We start from the raw sequence: 371 nt of genomic DNA, 5'->3' as shown, positions 1-371 counted from the left end.
TCTAGGAACCACAAGTAAACCTGCAGTCTGAGAGTGAAGTGCTCTGTTAGGAAAATATGGAACAATAAGATCTGTAATATAAGATGGAGCTAGGTTGTTGAGAGCTTTGTAGGTTAGAAGTAAGATTTTGAAATCTATTCTGGATTTGACAGGGAGCCAATGGAGAGAAGCTAAAACTGGAGAGATGTGATCTCTCCCAGTAACTCCAGTTAAGACTCTGGCAGCAGCATTTTGGATCAACTGAAGATGTTTTAAAGAAGTTTTTGGACACCCAGATAATAAACCATTGCAATAGTCCAGTCTAGACGTGACAAATGTATGGACCAGTTTTTCTGCATCATCTTTAGATCAGATGTTTCTAATGTTAGTGA

Source organism: Nematolebias whitei, chromosome 18 (assembly GCF_014905685.2).
Source record: "Nematolebias whitei isolate Nwh7 chromosome 18, NemWhi1, whole genome shotgun sequence".
Classification (NCBI taxonomy): domain Eukaryota; kingdom Metazoa; phylum Chordata; class Actinopteri; order Cyprinodontiformes; family Rivulidae; genus Nematolebias; species Nematolebias whitei.
Note: the sequence above shows the minus strand (reverse complement) of the source record.